Genomic DNA, 20,335 nt, shown 5'->3' with positions numbered 1-20,335 from the left:
TAGATATAGATGATATGGATATGGATATGGATATGGATATGGATATGGATATGGATATGGATATGGATATGGATATAGATGATATAGATATAGATATAGATATAGATATAGATATAGATATAGATATAGATATAGATATAGATATAGATATAGATATAGATATAGATATAGATATAGATATAGATATAGATATAGATATAGATATAGATATAGATATAGATATAGATATAGATATAGATATAGATATAGATATAGATATAGATATAGATATAGATAGATAGATAGATAGATAGATAGATACAGATACAGATACAGATACAGATACAGATACAGATACAGATACAGATACAGATACAGATACAGATACAGATACAGATACAGACATAGACATAGACATAGACATAGACATAGACAGGTATAGGTATAGGTATAGGTATAGGTATAGGTATAGGTATAGGTATAGGTATAGGTATAGGTATAGGTATAGGTATAGGTATAGGTATAGGTATAGGTATAGGTATAGGTATAGATATAGATAGATAGATAGATAGATAGATAGATAGATAGATAGATAGATAGATAGATAGATAGATAGATAGATAGATAGATAGATAGATATACTGGTTTGATAAAAGGAAATTGGATATAAATTATAAACAGTGATTAAGAAAGGAGGTTTAGAAATCTTGTTATTAAATACAATCATTTTTTTATTTAGAACATGTCATAAAGATGCAATGTTACCGGATGATACTGGAAACAGTTAATGGAATGCCATTATGTGGTTTTTCTTTAAATTTTGGAATATTTTATATAAAAGGATGTAAAAACAATTATAGTCAAATGAAAGTTGAGGTATGATGATAGTAATATATATAAATACATTTGATTTAAAATATATAACTTGATATGAATTGTAGGTGATGACTGTGGAAGGGATGCATGAAAGTTTTTTGTAACCAATTGACACACTTTCTACAATTTGTAATGGAAGATAAGTTTTGTGGTGTTTTTTGTTTTTTGTTTGTCTGTGTTTATTCAAAAATAAAAAATTCTTTTAAAAAAATGTCCATGATTCTTGCTTCCTCTTCCTATTAGAGGAAGAGCCTTGGTGGTACAGTAATTAGAGTGCAGGCTACTTCTGCTGACTGCTGGCTGCCTGCACTTTGGCAGTTCGATTCTCACCAGGCTCAAGGTTGACTCACCCTTCCATCCTTCTGAGGTGGGTAAAATGAGGACCCAGATTGTTGGGGGGCAATAGGTTGACTCTGTAAATCGCACAGAGAGGGCTGTAAAGCACTGTGAAGCGGTATATAAGTCTAAGTGCTATTGCTACTGTTATTAAACACATATAAAATTATTGTGGCTTCCGCAGCTCACGTGCATCCGTCTTCCCAGGTTGACCAGAAAGGAAACACAACCAGATGAGGTAATTCTACTTTACTATAAGGCTACATTGACAGAATCTTGCAAATTTGAAAGTATAAATTTCGCACCATCTGCTTTACAGTGTGAGAACTTGGGAGTGGGAGGTGTTTTCCTTGTGACACTTTGTCTCCACCCATTATGCAACTGTGGGCTATGCCCTCTCTTATCTAAGAGTGGCAGGTGTTTCCTAGGCAGCATTTTTTCCCCTCTGTTTTGCAAGGTCATTTTCCTTCATACCATTATACATTGCCAGGACCTATGATGCTCCAAAAGACATAGGAAAACGTTTTTAGTTAGCAAAAATCTATAAGAGCCAAGGTGGCGCAGTGGTTAAATGCAGCACTGCAGGCTACTGCTAGATCAGCAGTTCAGCGGTTCAAATCTCACCAGCTCAGGGTTGACTCAGCCTTCCATCCTTCCGAGGTGGGTAAAATGAGGACCCAGATTGTTGGGGGCAATATGCTGACTCTCTGTAAACCGCTTAGAGAGGCCTGAAAGGCCTATGAAGCGGTATATAAGTCTACTGCTATTGCTATTGCTATTGCTATTGCTATTGCTATAATTTATAAATTTATGATAATATCATGAGACTTTTACTTTGCAGACAGTTTAAAAAGTTATTTATAGATATCACCTTGGGAGGCACAATTATGAAGATAGCAATACCCTACATATTGGGGAAATTACTATGGGCATTTATTTTTCATTTACAGTACTTTGCATCCAATACACTCCCCATCAATCTCTACCTCCATCTCAGAGCATGCACACATGCAATGCAGTGCAGCTAACAATAATGATGTTGATAATAATTTCTCACAAGATAGGCGATTACAAAAATTTGATTGCTAAATAACTAACAATGATGTGCAAGCATGAAAGTGAGAAAATAAGCTACCTGTTATTTTTAAAAAGTCAATTTTTACTCTGCAAAGTTAGGGTTGCTTCTAGATAAGACTTTAAGACCAGTTTAAAATGTCATTAATTTGTAACCCTCAGTGCTTTCCTGCTACGCATTCTGTCTTTATTTATTAGTAGAAAAAAATCTATGAAAAAGTGATAAAGACCAAATAACAATTCAATAACCATTACAAGTTCTCCATGTATTGTATTCAATCCAAGTCCCCATACTGTATTAAAGTGTAGCATATACTAAGTTAATATAGTGAGAGTTGAGGGCTAAAGCACACACTGCATTTTTGGAACGTTTAAATTTGTTTTCTTTCTGTCACTTATAGAAAAATTTGGGTCTGCTGGAAAAGGAAACTTTCACTTAGGATTTTTTTTTTGAGTCCTTGAGTTTTCCTTCTAGCCTTATATGGCATCTTTAAAAATAAAGAAGAGAAAGAAGGTGGGTTACTACCTGTTCGGCTTGGTTCGGGTGGACACATGCCCGAACCAGTTCTATCCATCTTGATTTTCTGTTCTGCACATGTGCAGAACAATCTTCATTGAAAAAAATGTAATTTTTTTTTCCTTTTCTAATGATGTGTGCATTCACAGACCTTTTTAGGTGTAAATGCTCATGCAAGCATTTTTTGCACACCGAACCAGAAGTAATGCCAGCAGGAACCCACCTCTGCTACCACCTAATAAGGGGAGTGAACAAGAAAGGAAAGAAATATGGACTAAAAACTAGGAAAAGAATAACTGGAAAATTCAGCTGGCACTGGGAAAACTTTGAGGACATCTTACATCCAAGAATTATGAAAGCTGAAATACAAAATATTTGAGGGAGACTAGATCTAGGGGCTAGGATGCCTTTAGAGAAATAGATATAACAGATTATAAGGCAGGAAGCCTTCTGATTAATATAATGAAAACCTAGGCTGGCAGAAAGGGCCTACCACAATTGATCCTGTCAGTGAAAGAATTCTACCAATATAGCAATAGCACTTAGACTTATATACCGCTTTACAGTTCTTTTACAGCCCCCTCTAAGCGGTTTTACAGAGTCAGCCTATTGCCCCCAACAATTTGGATCCTCATTTTACCCACTTTGGAAGGATGAGAGGCTGAGTCAACCTTGAGCCTGGTAAGATTTGAACTGTCAAATTGCAGGCAGCTGACAGTCAGCAGAAGAAGCCTGCAGTACTGTACTTTAACCATTGTGCCACTGTGGCTCTTTGGTATCTAAACAAGATCCTTCTCTGCTGGAGTATTCTCCTCTCATGGAATATTCTATCCTCTAAGGTAGGAGTGTGACACTCAAGGCCCAGGACCAGATCCGCCCCACAGGGTGCTTAGATCTGGCCCAGGAGGGCCACCCTGGAAACAGCAAAGGACTGGCCTGCAGTGCCTCTGCCAGTGAAAATGCCATCCTTGGCCCTCCCGACCTCTGTTTTTGCTGGCAGAGGCTTGTAGGATGCCGACGTGGCTGAAAAAGAAGCTCGGGAGCCTGTTTTCCCTGGCAGAACTGTTGGGCCACCACAGGTACCCGCTTGACATTGAGCTGGCCATTCCCACCCTGACCATGGCGACTCCACTCCCTCAAGGTCAAACACAACCCTGATGCGGCCCTCAATGAAATCAAGTTTGACACCCCTACTTTAAGATAAGATCTGCCCCATACTTTCTGGGGGGAAACAATGCTAATGTTAACTGAATATATATTGTAGAAGGAAAATGAGGCCTTTAGTTACATTAGAGGAAATATCTGAGATGGTAAATATTATTTGAAGATGTAGATGTTAAAACAATTGTAACCAAACGACATGCTGCATGTGATGATGGTTTTTTTTTTCTCTTTTTTCTTTTTTGGACCTTTTTTTTGTCCTTTTTGGCCTCCCCCTCCTCCCCCCACCCTTTTTTTTTCTTTTTTTTTTCTTTTTTTTTTTTTTTAAACCCTATTGTGGTGCTTATTAAATATACAACAGAGAGATACGGGATGTATAAACTTAGTAGGGATGCACCTGTGATCAAACGACATATTATATGTGAAGATGGGTTTCCCCTCCCCCCTCTTTTTCTTTTTTTTTTCCATCTTCTCCCTTTCCCATTGTTGTCTGTGTAATAAAAAAATAAAAAAAAAAGATAAGATCTGCCCCCACTCTCCTATCCTTCTACAGGAGCCTGAAGATCTGGCTCTGCTGGTTGGCCAGGGGACCAAATGGAGGAATTCCACACTGGATGTTGTTGCTAAATTGATGGAAGACTCCACCTTTTCCCCCTCCCCCCCCCCCCCCGCCCCACTCTCTGCTCTCTATCCATCCAGAGGTGGTATTCAGCAGGTTCTGATCAGTTCTGGAGAACCAATAGCAAAAACTTTGAATAGTTTGGAGAACTGGTAAATACCACCTCTGACTGGCCCCACCTCCATCTATTCTCTGCTTCTTGAGTCCCAACTGATTGTGCGGGAATGGGGATTTTGCAGTAATCTTCCTCTGGAATGAGGTGGGCAGGGAGATTTTCCAGTTTCCTTCCCCTGCCATGCCCACCAACCTATGCCCACCAAGCCACGCCCACAGAACAGTAGTAAAAAAATTTGAATCCCACCACTGTACCCATCCCTCTTTTTGGTATCATATTGATGTATTTCCATTGTTCTCTTTTGCATTGTTTATTTTATTATTCTATTCTATTGTTTTATTTTCTGTTTTGTTAACACTCTTTTCATTTCTTCCTCTTTATTGTTGTAAGCTGCCTAGAGTAGTTCGACAGCAAGATAGGTGGCAAATAAATTTAACAAATAATAAATAATATAGAAGAAGAGAATTAGGTATAGGAATGCCAGGAAAACAGCACAGCAGTAAAAAGATTTGTATTCATGGAAACCTCCGAAGAGTTTTCATTTTTTTATTTATGATGAAATTTATATGCTGCCCATCTCATATCATATGACTAGGCAGCTTAAAGCATAAAAACATTAAAATTAGCAGATATAAGATAACAAAGCTCTTTCTTATGGGTTTCTTTGCAACTGCATTTATGAACATAAAATATAAAACATGGCCTAATGGGTCATCTCAAAGACCAATCTAATCAGGTTAGGTTAGGTTTAGTTGCTGATAAAAAATGATGGATCTTTTCTGATTCCAGTCATGATAATACGAGAATTGTGGAAGAAAAGAGAAGGAAAGAGACAAAATTTGAGAAAATTGTTGGTGAATGAAGTTGCATAAGATTGAGAACTGAGCAATTCCTATATTTCTAAGATTTTTGCTTCAAAATTACTGATGGGAAGGACAGTGAAGAAAAACCCTTGCATAATTATTTGAACAATTTAAGCAATTTAGGAGATCCATGCCCAATGGTTTGAGGGGGGGGTGTAGTAATGTTAATGTGACAGACTCAGAATTAGCCCAAATGTAGTTTAAATGTCTCCAAATTGCTGAATTGCTGATGAATGCATATTCAGTTCTTTAAGATGGACCAAAGGATATTTGCAATTAATAGCATTGGCAGAAATCAAAGATAGATTAGCACAAATGACACTTAGGAGAAGAAGAGTTGAAGGAAAAAATATTTCTTACATGCAGGCGAGAGAGAGAGGTATGTTAGCAATATTTCAGATTCCTCATTTATCATGAAGAGATAATTATGTGCAACAAGCAGAAATTCCAAATTAGAGAATACATGTTATCTCCAGACCATGTGTGAATTCTTTCAGGCCTACTAACTTAAATATTGGCTTGCTATTGGCTACAATTACTCCAAACCTCTTTATAGCAGTGTTGATTGCTAAATCAGGACTCTCCCTGTGAGTACACATATTGTGTGTTCAGCATGGAACAATTTATTTTCTTATCCGTAATATATTAAGATTAACGATTATGAAACATAAAACATTACAAAGATCTATAAAGAATTGAAACTGATCATATAATGAGTTTAGGAACTCAAGGTAAATGAGCTATGAATTCAGGTGGGAGTTAATAGAACTATTATTTGCATTGCTGAGTTAATTAATATGCAGTTTGAACCCCTCAAGATCAAAGCTGCATCTTATTATGACTTATAATTATAAGATGCTTGAGGACAGTGAGAGAGAGAAGGGGGAGGGAGGGAAGATTTTTAATAGAAGTTTCCTGATTGGACATACCAATAAATGACAACCATTTTGTGCCAGTAAAAGAAAATATCTGTAGCTCAGTTGAACTGTGGGATCCTTGATGGTCTCTGAGCTTTGCTGGTTGCTTGCAGATGAGTGAGTATGGGATTTGCCCCGTGTATATACAGTGCACTTACTGTAAATAATGTTACCTAGTTGGTAATGAAACTTCAGCAACCAAGCCAGCCAAGCAACCTCAAAGAGCACCAAAGATTTCACAACCATTTTATTCTTCTACTCCAGAACAGCTGCTTGTAAAAAAAAATCCCAGTTCAAATGTTCTTATCAAAGTTAGCTGCTATATTAAGCTAAGTATAATAGCAAAGAGGATTTGCCTATTTTACAGATGGTGCTGCTGGTCATCTTGGGGTACCTGAGAGACCGCCTCCTGCCGATTACCTCTCTCAGACCAATTAGATCGCACAGGTTGGGTCTCCTCCGGATTCCATCTGCCAGCCAATGTCGGCTGGCGACTCCCCGGGGGAGAGCCTTCTCTGTTGCAGCTCCGGCCCTCTGGAACGAGCTCCCTGTTGAGATCCGGATCCTTACTACCATCCCGGCCTTCCGCAAAGCCACCAAGTCCTGGCTGTTCCAGCAGGCTGGGGGGAGCTGAGAAGCATCTACCTCCATAGAAATTGTGAATGTTGGTTTTGTTTTTAATATGTTGTCTTTGTTTTGTTCCCCCTTTTCCCTTGTCTTTTGTGAGCCGCCCGGAGTTCTCCGGGAGTGGGCGGCATACAAGACAAATAATAAATAAATAAATAAATAAATAAATAAATAAATAAATAAATAAATAAATAAATAAATAAATAAATAAATAAATAAATAAATAAATCTTTAGCTCCTGATGAATATTTGCATTTTTTAAAATTACAAAACAGTGCTCTTACATTAATAGGAATACCTTCTTAATAAATATAATTTTAATAGTAAATACGTTTGGGGCCACAGTCTCCAAATGACATCAGCTAATTAATCAATTCAGTGTTACAGCAATTCCTGCATTACTATTAGCATTATTATTTTTGGCATTATTACTTGAACTCAGTTTAAAGAGATCAATTTCTTCATAATTACCTAGCTAAGCTAGTATGAATGCCTTCTCCTGCTTGCTCACCTTGTATAATTTGGGATCCAATTTCTGCAAACTCTCCATCCAAATTGCCTCAATTTCTGTATCTTAATAAGAAGTAGGTAGTTATAAAAGAGAATACTAAAACTTTCAGGGCCCTTCGCTGAATAAATTAGAACAAAACACCTCCCTGAGATTTCCCTTCAAATATTTGAAATTTAGCAACATTATTGATTTTAAATGTTTTAGGAAGTATTGAGTGCTTTCTCTGCAGTAGAGCCAGCAGTGATTCTGCCCTCTATAAAGACACAGAGTGCACAGAAAAAGTTTAGACCTTAGTTTTTCCATATACAAAATGGCCAACTCAGCAAGATAAGCCTAGAATAAGTTTACTGTAAAGAATTGGCTTTCAATTCCTTTACATCTCCTCTCCTGTTCCCATTGTGTGTGTCTTCTCAGACAATTGCAAGCCCAACACCCTTTATTTGACACACTGTGCAACCTGTTCATTTGCACTAAAAGCAGTTTAGAAACGAGTGAAGATTATGTTTGTTCCAAAATTACCAGATGGGTGAAAACAATTGGCAGAGATGCTTAGAGCTTAGTCTGCTGAGTATCAGATGTGGAGGCTCAAAGAAGACCTGGACTTATATTCAAAATGCCTTAACAGATGCTTTAGAGGAGGTAAGCAGATGTAGTTGAGCAGGAGAAGCAACTTACATGTCCCAGGGGTGCTTTTCTCTCCAGCCAACCTTCATATGCCTCATGTCTATGCTTGTAAGAAGGAGGGTTAGCATAAGTACTCTTTTCTTCTTCCCCTTTGTACTTACTTGAGCCTTCTTAAATATTAACGTGGTTCCACTTTTCTACTCTCCTTTCCAGCTTCCACTTAAAACCCATCTGTTCAGAAAATTTTTGGCTTACGACCTTTAATACTCATCCCCGGATGAAATAAATCCAAAATAAGGGCTTTTGGTTTGCATCCATCCTTTGTTTCCTTTCCTCTGTTGTGTTCTCAGAAAATCCCATTTTGACTCCTGTCAAATCAGAGAAGGTGTGCACTTAGAGGCAACAACATATTTTCTTACACAGCTTCTATTTCTTAGTAATAATGTGGCGGGGGGATCAAGGGATTCCAATTCTAAACACAAATTGAATAAGCCACAATGATATATTTGCAACAAGGCAACGTAGTTTTAAGATGCATCATTTAGGACTGTGCAAAGCATCAATTATTTGGTTCAACTCAGAGATGATTGCATTAAAGCAACACAATGGCACAATATTTTGCTTACTAGATTATGGCAGCTATTGAGCAATTCCACCTTATTGCTTAACCAGGCAGAGCATATCGCCTAATGTTTCACTTCAGGTTTCAGGACATGTACTTTCACTTCATGATGGCAGACCTGGGTTGCCACCAACTGTGAAATTGAAGGACCAGGAATTATCACCATTTTGCTCCAACTAGCATTAATAGAATATTAATTTCAAATTTCTATTTTATAGCAATTAAAAAGAAAGCTACCAACAATAAACTGGAGCAGCTGCAAGAATGATTTATCAAAGACAACTTAATGAACCGGGTTTTTTTAAAGAGACTTCTTGCCAATTGTCACATTTCAGCTATTTGAGAAAAAAAATGGGTTCATCATTTCTCTAGCTAGCCATTGGAGGGAAAAGAGGAATATACCCTTTACCTCAGTTCACTGGGGACACCAGTGACTGGAGAAATAACGAAGCCTTATACTAATGGACTTATTTTTAAAAAAACAAGGAAAGGTAAGTAGCTGGGGGAAATAAAAATAGTAATTAAGCGGTTTTGAATCAGCAACCTTCTGTTTCTAAAATAAAGGTTATAACTATCATGCTATCACAGCATTGCTATAAAAGATAGTTCCGAAGACAGGGGTGTCAAACTCAAGGCCTAAGGGCTGGAACTGGCCTCTGGAGTGCTTAGCTCTGGCCTGTGGGGCCATACCAGAAACAGTGAAGGACCAGCCCTTGGTGACTTTGCCAGCGAAGATGGAGCTTGGGAGAGTCGCATGCATAGGATTGCAGGAGGCCATTGCAGCCAGAAACGGAGCTTGGGAGACTGTTTTTGCTGGCAGAGTGCTCGAGCCACCACGGGTGCTCCTGACACAAGTGGCATCAAACTGGCTATGCCCACCCTGGCCACACACACACACCCATGTAAAACGCAACCCTGATGCGGCCCTCAATGAAATCGAGTTTGACACCCCTGATGATCTAAGAGATATTAGAAACCATCATAATGGTCATGAGAACAGTTCTGCCTCTACAAAGCAGCCAGTGAACTGTTGGAGTTAGCCTATAAGGAAGCAAAGTGCATTAGCCAACATTAGAGCAAAAAAATACATCAGATTACATTTGTAATGGGAAGAAATTGGAGGTGGTATTCAGCAGGTTCTGACCAGTTCTGGAGAAAATTTTGAGTGCTTTGGAGAACCGGTAAATACCACCTCTGACTGCTCCTGCCCTCATCTATTCTCTGCCTCGCGAGTCCCAGCTGATCGGAAGGGAATGGGGATTTTGCAGTATCCTTCCCCTCCCGCGCCCACCAAGCCACACCCACCAACCCACACCCACCAACCCACACCATGTGCACCAAGCCACACCCGCATAACCGGTAGTAAAAATATAATAATCCCACCACTGGAGGCAATGACTACAGAGCCACATCATCCATTTTTGCCCTCCAAAAATGTTAGCCCCTTTCTGGCAACAGGGAAACTGGACAGTGTGGACAAACCTCCAAAGCCACCTGAGAGTCATTTAAAATAAATAAAAGCAAAAGTGTCATTTGGGACTGGAAGAAACACTCGGAGCTTTTCTCTTGAATAACAAAAGAAAACAAGTGAAAGTCTGCATTCTGCTGTTTCTTTTATTCAACAGCCACTTTTAATATGTAATTAAAGTTTCACAGCAGGCTGGGATGAGTAAAAACAAACTAAAATGTGTTTCAATAACTGAGCACCTTTTGCTCCCAGCATTTCTGGCTTGTGCTAAAGCTGATTAGCAAATTAATGTTAGCTACTTCTTAGTTTTTCAAGGGGACAGAAGAGTGGGTGGCAAAGGGGGGGGGGTTCAGTTTTTGCGGACAAAACTAGCATGACAAGATTTCAAGCAACTCTTTTCTTTTTTCACTGTGTGTGTATCTGTTCTACTCTGTTCTGTTCTGTTCTCTTCACGGTTCGTGTGTGTATCAGAAGTGGTATTCAGCAGGTTCTGACCAGTTCTAGAGAACCGGTAGGGAAATTTTGAGAAGTTCGGAGAACTGGTAAATACCACCTCTGACTGGCTTCACCCCCATCTATTCTTTGCTTCCCGAATCCCAGCTGATTGGGAGGAAACGGGGATTTTGCAGTAACCTTCCCCTGGAGTGGGAAGGGAATAGAGATTTTACAGTATCCTTCCACTGCCATGCCCACCAAACCATGCCCAACAAGCCACGCTCACAGAACCAGTAGTAAAAAAATTTGAATCCCATCACTGGTATGTATGTATGTTTATATGTGTGTACTGTGGAGTACACACATGCCATCACACAATCAGACAAAATCACCTGGTATATATAAGTATATATGAATATATATTTACTACATGTTTATATTCTGTTTATATGAATGTATGTATGAAGTTATTTGTGTCTGAGCATTCTCAGTAACAGGAAAAAAAGTTCTTTCGTTCGTATCTTGAATGCAAACTTATCTATTTTTCCGTTTCCAAGCCAATGCAAACATGTAAATTTTATTAGCACCAAAATTCATATTTTACTGTTTTCAATGTAGTTTTTTAAAATATAGAATAGGAGAAAGCCTGTACAAAATGGATCTAGTTCTATAAATAATATGCAAAGATGTCAAGCAAAATTTGAAACAAAACATTTTGCATTTGGATAGATGTGCATGAAAATGCTTAACATACCTGAACTTTTATAGGTGAGGCTTATCTCATTCACAAAAATGAGAACTCCCATTCCTTTCCAAATGTTGTGATATAATTTGGGAGGGGGGAATAGTAGTATGCAAAAATTCAGTGGTTCAAGTGCAAATCCCCTCTTTTGTAAATGTGTGGCTTCTTTGAAATAAGAAAAAATATCCAAAAATTTTACGCAAAACATAATACAATTCAGAGTATGATTAAATACTGATTTTATTTCGTAACTATAGTGACATATAGACAAGCCCAGTCAACCTGCTTCCATTTGAAAAAAAAAATAAGAAGAAGAATTGTGATGGTTAAACATTGTAATTAGAGAAGCCCAGGTCATGACCAAGTCAAGCCAAATATTGATGTCAGTTTACAGGTAGTCCTTGACTTATGACCACAAGTGAACCCAATATTTCAATTACTAAGCCAGACAGTTGTTAAGTGAGTTTGTGTCCCATTTCACGACATTTTTCCCATGGTTAAGTGAATTACTGCAGTTATTAAGTTAATCATGCATTCCTCATTGACTTTGTCAGAAGCCTGCTAGGAAGGTTGCAAATGGTAATCACATGACCCCAGGATAACGCAACTATGATAAATACATGGTAGTGGCCAAATGCCCAAATTTTAATCATATGACCATGAGGACACTGCAAAGATCAGAAATGTGAGAATTGGTCATAAATCACTTTTTTCTAGTGCCGTTGTATCTTTGAACAGTCACTAAATAGTTGTAAATTGAGTATTACCTTATTGTCTCTCCATTACTCTCTACTCTCTTAAGAGCCGAGGTGGCGCAGTGGTTAGGGTGCAGTACTGCAGGCCACTTCAGCTGACTGTTATCTGCAGTTCAGCGGTTCTAATCTCACCGGCTCAAGGTTGACTCAGCCTTCCATCCTTCCGAGGTGGGTGAAATGAGGACCCAGACTGTGGGGGCGATATGCTGACTCTGTAAACCGCTTAGAGAGGGCTGAAAGCCCTATGAAGCGGTATATAAGTCTAACTGCTATTGCTATTACTCTCTGGATGGTCATTAGGGGTCTCTTTCACTGCAGACTTCTAGCCCCTCTGTTCACTACCTCACTAAAGACCAGGGGTGTCAAGCTCAAGGCCGGTGAGTCAGATCCGGCCTGTGGGGTGCTTAGATATGGTCTGTGGGGCTGCCCTGGAAACAGCAAAGGACCATCCTGCGGCCTGCGGTGCCTATGCCAGCAAAAATGGAGCTCAAGAGGCCCACGGGCAGCCCTTTTGAGCTCCATTTTTGCTGGCAGAGGGTTGCAGGATGCCATCACAGCCAAAAATGGAGCATGCGAGGGTTGTGGGTGGTCCTCCCAAGCTCCATTTTCACTGGCAGAGGGTTTCAGGAGCACATCACAGCGACAAACATAGCATGCAAGGTTTCAATTTTTTTTTAGAACCTATTCTGTAGGTGCGGCCTGTTTTGTGAGAGTGGCTCGGCGATCATGTGACCAGGTGGGAGTGGCTTGGCAGTTGTGTGGGCATGGCCAACTTGGAAAATGTGAAAACTCACATAACGCTCTTGCTTAACAATCAAAATTTTGGGCTCAATTGTGATCATAAGTTATCTTTTTCTCTTTCTATTTTCTTTCTTTCTTGTGTGTCTCTCTCTCCCTCTTTCTTTCTTTCCACCGTTCCTTCCTTTCTCTTTCCTTCTTTCTTTCTTTCTTCCTTCCTTTGTTCTTTTTTCTTTCTTTCTTGTGTCTCTCTCTCTCCCACTTTCTTTCTTTCTTAATCCTTTCTCTTTCCTTCTCTCTCTCTCTCTCTCCCCTCCTTCTCTCCCTCACACACACATCCCTTCCAGTTGGTGAAAATTCCTGTTTTGCCAACTGGGAGGCTGGCAAATAAGCCACACTATCCATTTAAAACTAACCCTATCACCCTACACACATTTAACTGGAGTGAGTGGGTTGGGGGTGATTTTCAGGGGGACTGAAGGGGGACTCAGCACTTGGCACTGAAGGCTTCATTCCAGAGATGCCCCCGTCTTCCTACTTATAGCTGTATGCATTGAAAATCTGAAAACACCACCCCTGCGTTTTCATGAGGGCAAGCAGCTCCACGAATTGTATCCGGGAATCGGGCCAACGGGCAGCAATGACTGGAAAGGAGAGATGTTTCGCTTTTGGGGCTCTAAATTCTTCGAACTGGTACACGTGTACCAGTGCATACCAGCTAAAACCCATCTCTGATGCAAGGACTGCGGGTGGCCCTATCAAGTTCCATTTTCACTGGCAGAGAGTTGCAAGAGGCTGTTGCAGCCAGAAACAGAGTTCAGGAGCCTGTTTTTACTCTCAGCATCTCAGGCCACCATAGGTGCCCCCAACACAAGTGACGTTGAGCTGGCCACACCCACCCAAATCCCCCGAGGTCAAACACAACCCTGATGCGGCCCTCAATTAAATTGTGTTTGACACTCCTGCTATAGACAAAGAAGATATTTGCCAGGTATAAACTAAGACCCCCTGATAAATGAAAGCAAGTCTACTAGTAGTAGGGTACTGTCTGAAACTGGCAGGATGAGAATCAAGATTGTCTTGGATGGGAAAAGACTCAATTCACATTCTCTCAATCTAAATGAAATCCATAATGAGATCTCAGGATCAGGTGAGTTTTTCACTTGTTTCATATTTCAAGCAACAGTTTCTCCCTGTAGATTTTAGTTAAGTAAGCAAGGAATGCACCTGGTCTGCTTGTATGGCCTTGGGAGAAATGGCAAATAAGCATAAAAAGAAATGCTCATCTGCCATCCAAATAAAAATGTTTAAGACTTGGTTATTATCCAGTTCTACTCTTTTCTTTTAATGCTGCATTTAAAATTAATGTTGTTTTTATGGATTGCAGTCCGATTACATTAGTCATAAGACACAGCACCGAAACCAATGAAACAAATTGTCAACATCACTCCTTTAAATCCCATTAATTTTAGTGGGAGTTAATTTCTTAACTCTAAGAGAAATTCAATGGTAGAATCAATTTCCCAGAGAGGTGATGAACTCCTCTGTTCAAGCACAGGGTAGAGAGTTATTTGTCAAGTATGCTTGAAGTTGTATTCCCAGATTAAGAATAAGGTTGGACTCCATAGCCTAAATGGCCTCTTCTGATAGTATGATTCCATAAATCTGCAACAATTTGGTTTCTCAGCTATTTCCTGGAAGAGAGGCATCATGGCTCAGTGGCTTAAAGATGCTCTACTCCGGTGGTTTGAGTTCTAGCACTGCATAATGGGGTGGGCTCCTATCACTTACCTTGGTTTCTGCCAACCTAGCGGTTTGAAAGCATGTTACATGAAAGTAGATAAATAGGTACCACTCTGGTGGGGAAAACAATGGCTTTATGAGGAAGTATAAAGCTAACTGGTACCAGACCTGCCCGAATGTGAACCCAAGGTGACATCAGCGGAGGGGAAAGCTCCAGATGACACTGCAGAAGGCTGTTAGCCATTCTGAGCACAGAACTAGTTTGATGCTTATGGTGCACTTCTGCATAGCACATGAGCATGAACCGAACAGACTAGCAGTCTTAGACAACCAAACAACTAATCTGTATTAACCCTGTAGTTTCTTGACTAATGTACCATTGCAATACATCAGAGGTGTCAAACTGGTGGTCCACAGACCAGATGTGTCAAGCACAGGCCATGCCCATCCCAGCTCCACAAAGGGGAAAATGTTGGAAAACGTCATATGATGGCAATGTGATGTGGCAAGTTTAACACCTGTGCCATACATTAAAATAATGATTCCTGGAAGTGGGGAGGAGAAGAGGGACATAGGAAGAAGGACTTGAGGCAAACGTTTTCTCTGGTGGGACCTAGGAGGACCTTCAGTAGTGGATATATACTAGATGTTTTCTCTGGTAGAATTTTGGCCCTTGTACACTGGAGAACATTCTGTGCCGGTTGTGTTTAAGCCAAGGCAGCACAATCATCTGTCATGTATACTTTGATTTGGATTTCTTCACTGAGAAAGAGATTTGATTCAGGGACCTAAATGACTGGTGCTGTGCTATAATTCTCCACCTGGTTGCTACTTAGGAATTCTTAAAGGAAACTTGCTCAAATAGGGAGGAAATAAGTAAAATAGTTGGAAACATTTAATAAAATTATCATATATTATATTATAATTTAGTCCCATACCATCCAGAGGCAAACAATGTTTTCTTCTCCTTGAACTCAGTGGAATTATCAAAAGTCACGAGAAAAAAAAACAATGCATCAGAAAATCAGGAAGGATTTGTGATATAGCGATAGTATGGTGATAATAGAACCAATCAAGAAGAGCCATTTGACCCGAACTTCAAAGATAGCAGATTTAGACATTGCGATAGTATTTTTTTTCAGTTTTAGAAAGATTTAAATTATATCTTTCCTCCACCTGCTCGACACCTTTATTTTAATGTGTCTTGATTTATTTTTTATTACAGCTGGAGAATCTGAGATATAGGTAGTTATTAAGGTTTGGTTTTAAGAGAATTTCTAAGAGGCTCTGCTTAGTAGCAAATCCCTCCATTATGCCTGATTTGAATTATTGTGCCCCATCTCATTTCCTACTACTAAAGAATTCAGCAGTAGAATATCAGAATAATCCAAAATGATAGATTAAACAATGGCTCTTTCAGAGGACAAGCAGGGATGAGATGGGCAATCACACTATTTCAACAATCTAGGCATGCTGAGCTAGATTTTATCATTTATTCACTTATGGTGCCTTTACTGTTTTAACCATACCTTATAATTAGTTGCTATAAACTATCAGAGCCTCCTGTCTGCATTGCTTGATCAAACCCAGTAAACAAATGAATTAAAAATCATCTGAAGATCCTTAAGTTGTTGAAGGTCAACAAAGAAACTTCACAAGTCAAAATGCATTTCAACCAAAAAATCGTTCCATATAAAACCAAAGCCCTAAATCGTTATTTAGGAAAAGAGTGGCAGCAGAGGTAAACCCAGAAGACATGTCAAATATAGAAAGCTGACCAAAGATCTAATTCTCTTCACTTAACAGGTTCAAGGTGATTGACCAGAATTTTCATCCTGCAAGTTAATTCCAGAGAGTTAGGTCTCACCATGAAAGAAACAAAAAAGCCCAGCTTTTCTTAGAACGACATTTATATGTTTATTGGTATGTTATTGTTTTTTTTTTCTTATCTCTTAAATTAAAAATAAGTATTTCAAATGTGCATTTTGGTATCTTACCTTGTAGCCCTACCCGTGGCTTGTGCCTCTCTGGATAGAAATGACTGGGCTATGTTATCTTTTCTGCACATGGCCACTAGCCAAAGGTCTTCAAGCAGTGTATACCATGACATTTGTATTCCACGTGGATTGTATGCAAAGGGAGAGGGAGTAGCATTTGCTTCAGCCCTCAAAATATTTTAAATGACTCTTGGAAGCTCTTTTTGAAGCTAATGCCTTTGGTTAAGATGGTTGGCCTACAAATCTTTTTAAGAAGTGAATAAAGTAAACCTTGTGGGTCTTTCACACCACAATTGTTCATAAGAAAGAGGGGGGAAAAGTCTGGATAGTGGATGCAGCAGTACCTGGAAAAAGCAGAACAGAAGGGGAAAATGTGGAGAAAATAACAAAATACAAAGAAATTCAAATAGAAGTAGAATGACTGTGGCAAAATAAACCAAAAATAGTAGGAGTATTAATAGGTGCTTTCCCATTTCCAAAACATTTGGGGCATCACTTAAATCACTTAAATGCCATTGACTCTAGAAAGAGTACAGACAAAAGTCACAAAGATGATTAGGGGACTGGAGGCTAAAACATAAAAGGAACAATTACTGGAACTCTAGTGAAAAGAAGGACTAGGTGTGACATGATAGCAGTGTTTCAATATCTAAGGTGTTGCCACAAAGACGATGGGGTCAACCTATTATCCAAAGCAACTGAAGGCAGGACAAGAAGCAAGGGATGGAAACTAATGAAAGAGAGCAGCAACCTGGAGCTAAGGAGACATTTTCTGTCAGTTAGAAAAATTAATCAATGGAACGGCATGCCTCCAGAAGTTGTGGGTGCTCCAACACTTGAAGTTTTTAAGAAGAGTTTGGACAACCATTTCTCTGAAATAGTTTAGGGTTTTCTGCCTAAGCAGGGGGTTGGACTAGAAGATCTCCAAGGTCCCTTCCAACTCCTTATTCTGTTATTCTGTTAAAAATCATCACTGGCCAGCTGCAAAGGACAGCTTCTATTTGGAACAGCTTACATTCTGCAACAATACCTATAGCACCAACAAACAACAATAACTGCCTATTCCAGGTCCTCTGGGAGGATGACTCAATGGTAAGTAAATATGCCAAATCCAGTCTAAACGTCTGCCTGACCATCTGGCTGGAGAATTCTGGGAGTTGAAGTCCACTGGTCTTAAAGTTGGAAAACTTGGGAAACTCAGAATTGAACCATATTGGATTGACTAAATTAGTCGAGTCCCAAATATGTTCAAATTAAGCCATTCCTTCTTACCAGGGAAAATGTTTTTTTTTTTAAGTGGCAATACTCCTGAAGGCACAGTCTGGTTGGGCAAAAGCAGAAGCTGGCATGGATAAAGGTGCAGAAGACAAAGAGCAGCTTTTCAGAAGGGCCAACATGGAAAAACATTTTTTTCAATTCACAGGAAGCCTGTCAGAGTCCTATTAATAGTGATATTTACCTAGGGTTTATCCTCATCTCTGCTTCACACAAAGAGATTCCTATTTATGCTATTTATCTTTTTCTTACCCTTGTCCTCCCATAAAATAATCTCAGAAGCTGTTTATCTGCCTATAATGCAAAGCTAAGGTTCGCCTGGGGATTGACCCCACAGATGTGGCAAAATTCTGCTCTTCTGATACCTACAGACAATTCAAGAAGAGAAGTGGGCTTCTTCTTCTCTCTCTCTCTCTTCCTCCCTCTTTTTTTAATTAAAAAAAAGTGAACTGTTTCCCAGCCAGCAGCTCCTCACAGCCATCTGCCAGAGTGCTTTATTTCTCAAAGCAAATAGCTTATTACCAACATGCACAAAAGGGAGTATATTTGAAGCAATTAAATAACAACCCAAAAATTATACAGCTGTGGGCTTCGAAATATGTTTAATTAAATGACTTTTTTCTCCCCTCCTCCCATAAATGGGAAAATCTGGCTGGCAGGATATAATAATAAGCTAGTCTTGCAATCAGTTCTGAAAAGTTTGCAAGGGCTTTTATAAATCACTTCTCAAAGTGCCATTTTTTTTTAAATAAAGCACCTCTTTTGAAATGCATCAGACTGTGTACACAATACAGAAATGGGACATGGTTTTGGAGATAGTTTAAATTTATAATAAGAAGAATGAGAGCAGGTGATGGCTATTGGCACAAGAATTGTTCAGATATTGAGGAGGAATATCAGTTAACAATGGAATGCAAGTAAGGTAAGATGGGGTTATTGTCAAGAAAATGAGTTAATTAGAGAAATCATTGTAGAGAAGGATTGGAAGAGAGGACAGAGTGATTATTACAATTAAGACTATTCAAGGTGTAAAGAACATCAGCGCACAGCAACCAACTCTTTGTGATGGAAAAATTCACCTATGAACAGACCAACAATTGAAGGAGATATAACAATCATTTTATTAACATTATCAAATTGCAGTATAGCAGTGATGGCGAATCTTTTAGACACCGACGGACCAATCTGTGTGCGTACACATTCCAAACTGAAAGGTGCATACATGCGTGCAATGCCACATGCATGCGTGGTCATGCACAAATGCATGCATGTGCAGATGTGTGCGTGTGCCAGCATGCATGTATGCATGCACAGACATGCGCATGTGCAGCAGAGATCCAAAGACCAGCTGGCCAGCGAGAGACGGGGCATCCCAACACCAGCAGTGCTGCAAGATCTTTTTCTTTCGTGAAGTTCTGTTTCAATGTTTGCAGGGAAACAGAACCTCATGAAAGAAATGCCATGGAGATCTTACCTGAAGTGACAGTGCGCATGACAACAGAGAGAGCTCTGTGTGCCACCTCTGGCACACGTGTCATAGGTTCGCCATCACTGTAGTATAGCAAATCACTGGTTGTAAAGAGCACCAGAGACTGGTCAACAGAACTCTTATATAGGGCTATAGATATGGAAGATGGGCATACATATACATTTGACTACTGAAAAGGAATTACCTTACAAATGATAGGCAGTATAGTTAGGGAGAAAGATGAATCTGAGCATCCCCCGCATCTGGAAACAGAATACTTTTTAATGCACGATACCTGGCCTTTGAAAAGTATGAATGCCACCCTGCTTTGAATAGGGGGAAATTGTAAACAAATGTTGCAGTTTTCGGAGGCATAAAATTTATGAATCAAATGGCATTCATAGATATAACAAAGATTACAATGGTGAGAGGTTACATGTCACGACAGAGTAGACATGGCATATATATTTATTTGAATGTATTTATTTTAAAAATATTTGTATGGCCACCCTTCTTAGAATTACAACTTTGGACGGCTCTTAACAATTATATAAAAACAAACATGATAAAAAGATAAAAGCAAAAAAAAACCAAAGAAATCTGATGCTGCAGCCAATCTCTCTTGATGCAACTGACACCACTATCTTGGTATAGGATCTCCTGCTTCAGCACGGGGTTGGACTGGAAGACATCCAAGGTTCCTTCCAGATTCTATTCTATTCTATTCCATTCCATTCCAACTCCAGCTTCTACTTTGAAGGAACATCATCAGCTCATTATGGGTTTCCAGAAGATTAAGTGGGTTCCCCCACACGCTTGAGATCGCCACTGCTGGATCTCAAAGGAAATGGTGTGCCGCTGAACAGAGGCTGA

Source organism: Thamnophis sirtalis, unplaced genomic scaffold (assembly GCF_051295495.1).
Source record: "Thamnophis sirtalis isolate CommonGarterSnake01/CBP01778 unplaced genomic scaffold, rThaSir2_p1.2 scaffold_1, whole genome shotgun sequence".
Taxonomy (NCBI): Eukaryota; Metazoa; Chordata; class Lepidosauria; order Squamata; family Natricidae; genus Thamnophis; species Thamnophis sirtalis.
Note: the sequence above shows the minus strand (reverse complement) of the source record.